The sequence below is a fragment of the Miscanthus floridulus genome, chromosome 1, assembly GCF_019320115.1.
Source record: "Miscanthus floridulus cultivar M001 chromosome 1, ASM1932011v1, whole genome shotgun sequence".
Classification (NCBI taxonomy): Eukaryota; Viridiplantae; Streptophyta; class Magnoliopsida; order Poales; family Poaceae; genus Miscanthus; species Miscanthus floridulus.
In genome coordinates, this window is record NC_089580.1 from 47827065 (window position 1) to 47829822 (window position 2758).

The following is a 2758-nucleotide window of genomic DNA, read 5'->3' on the forward strand; positions in this document are numbered from 1 at the left end:
GCCCAGAAGGTCAAGGATCCACTAGTGGGTTTCGGCGTCCTTCTGGAGCAAATCATCCCGCTCCTTCCTGACCCTGGCGACTTCTTTGTCATCCTTTCGCGACCTCACCGACAGGGCCTCAAACGCCTTCTAGGCCTCGTCAGCTTCCCGACGGGCCTCGGCCACCCACGACCGAAGATTGACCGCCTCCTCAGCAAAGGGAGTCAGCTCGACCACCCTCTGCTGGGCGGCAACGAGGTGAGCTATAACCTCCCTGCGTAGCCATGCCTCCTCGACGAGGCGGTCCCAGGCTTCTTCTATTGACGAAGGAACCAAGATTTCCCCTAGCTGCGAGCTGTAAGGAACTGCAGGGAGATGATGGTCAGGATACAAAAAGTATATAGAGAAAGAAAAGGGCAAGAAGTAGGACCAAACAATGCCCGGCCGAAGGGAACAACAACGTCGTGCAATGTGCCCATGGCGTGGTCCAGGGCCTCAAGCACGGACGCGATCCCTACATCGAGGCTCTCCCGCTCCATACTCTTTGCGGCGGCGTCAAGGGTAAAAAGCGTCGGCGCCGGGTCTAGCGGATCCGTCCACTGGAGTAGGGCTTGCTCCACGCGGGCGAGCTGCTGCCCACCGACGTCAGGGTCAGGGATGACTCCTCGCCGGCCCCAAGCGCCGTCGACCTCTCTCGCCGTGATGTCCCCGCCGGGACACCCCCTCCGGCGACGGAAGGGGTTAGCGGTGTGGACACGAACCTCTCTCCCAGCACCATGACTCCAAGGGACCCTTGGCCACGTCCCCCTCTGTTCGTCCCGCGCCAGGCGCCATCGCTTGGGCCGCCGATGGCACAGGTCGCGCCAATGCCTCAGGCGGCGCAGTGGTTGGGCCCAGCTGTGACCCATCATTTCCTAGTAGGGTGCAATTGGAGGTCCAGTGATAAACAGAAATGGGAGGGTTGTTGGAATGTTTTTCAAAGTCTGACTTGTAATCCTTTCCTACCGTCCAACATCATTTTAAGATGTTGGGAACATTTTAAAAATACAGGGTATGCTTCTTATTTATTGATCACTTCCATTTTTGGTGTGTTAGATGGGAATAAGCTCATGCGTTCTGAATGAAAAAATCTTTTGTTAGATGCATATAAGATATAAAACTATCAATAGATTTTAGAATAAATGGGATCCAACTTACTAGACTATTTCCCTAAGATAATGTGCTCATCCAAATTAACAGCTTGCATTTTTCCTGTTATGTAGCCTTTATGTTGGCTAGAAGACCTAATAGCATTTCACATGTTGTACCTGGTCCTACACCAGGGACCCAAATGCACAGGAACTCCCTAATCGTAATGAAGTCATCAGGAATAAACCTTGTGAATCTGAAAGATAAGTGTTGAGCACAATGACCTTTTTTACTTGGCTATTAAGTAGCTTAAAATTAAGTCAAGTTGGTTTTGAGCTAAAAAAAGGCCGGAGAATGAGATTTTGCAAACTCTCTACTTTGGTTTTTATAGCTTGGTAGTAGAATTTTGAGGCTGTTCAGAACAGCCGGCCCAGCACAATGAACAGTCCTGGTCAGGTTTTTAAAGCAGCAAAAGCTGCAGCCGCAGCGGCTTATAAGCTAAGCCATCGCTTTTTTTTCGTGTCTTATTTGCATGGTTCTTTTACACAGGAAGTATTGTCGTCCAACTATAAGGGTTTTAGGTGTGAATATGCATAATGCCCAATCTTCACCTTGGGTGAAAGTCCCTGTGTCTTTGCATGAAGGGTTGGATGGTATTCTTGTTGAGCTGGTATGTTCTATGTCCATTATTTGCATTGATTTACTTGTCAAATGTATAGATCATGTTCATGTTTTGTAATTAATTAATTGCTCGTTGAATATAAGTGTAGTTTGTGTTTCTATATTAAATTGTAAATAATATAGCTTATAAGTGATGTTAATTCATTTATCTAATCTACCATTTTTTTATAAAAAAAAAATCTTACTATCTGGATGCTTGTCTCCAACAAGGCATCGCGGACAGTTTTATCACTGGGACTACAGCAAAAGGATCTTATTATTCAATGCAACAGAAGGCGCGTCGCTACAAATTTGCAGGCACTTCCACAACTGTTTAATTATGAAACTGAATCTTTTTTGTGGCAGTGGCATATTTGTTGTGTGATTGCACTCACGTGCACCTTGTTTCAATTTGGTTTGACTAGCTGTTCGAAATCCTGGCGGAAAATATTGGGAAAATGGTGGAGCTGACTGTTGTAAAGGCCGAAAATGGTAGTATATGCAATCAATATGTCTTCCCGTGGAGTCTGAGGAGAACTTTCACCGGTTGTTACCTTAACCCCACTCGCGCGCACACACGAGTTTAACTTTGAACACTCGCCGTATGCTTATACGCTTCATCTAATTGTGGCAGGAGGCCAATCTCAAGCTACTATGGAGGATTTTTCTAGCCAGTTGTTGGAGGTACGGTTGTACATTACCTGTCGCCTAATTCGAAAATGGTGTATGCTGTATTTCGTTCGTGGGGACCATTTTTATTTATACGTTGGAAGCTAGCTAGTTAAGCGGGCTCTTAGAGGCGTGTTATTTTGCTATTAGAAGTGTACGCATATATACATCTCAAAAGAAGATGTAAATAAAATACATGAAGCATGATGGCCCAACAAATCATCATTTTGGTATTGTTGCACACAGACAGAGCAATATTTTTGCTAGGTTTCTTGGCCTATATATACATGCCACTTTCGTGCCTTTTGCTTTGTCGCCCGTA

The 2758-nt window shown here is 45.9% G+C and overlaps 1 pseudogene; it reads left to right on the forward strand.

Moving 5' to 3' along the window:
* The first annotated feature begins 456 nt into the window (after window positions 1-456).
* LOC136456287 (uncharacterized) lies at window positions 457-2438 on the forward strand (annotated as a pseudogene).
* The last annotated feature ends 320 nt before the right edge of the window (window positions 2439-2758 follow it).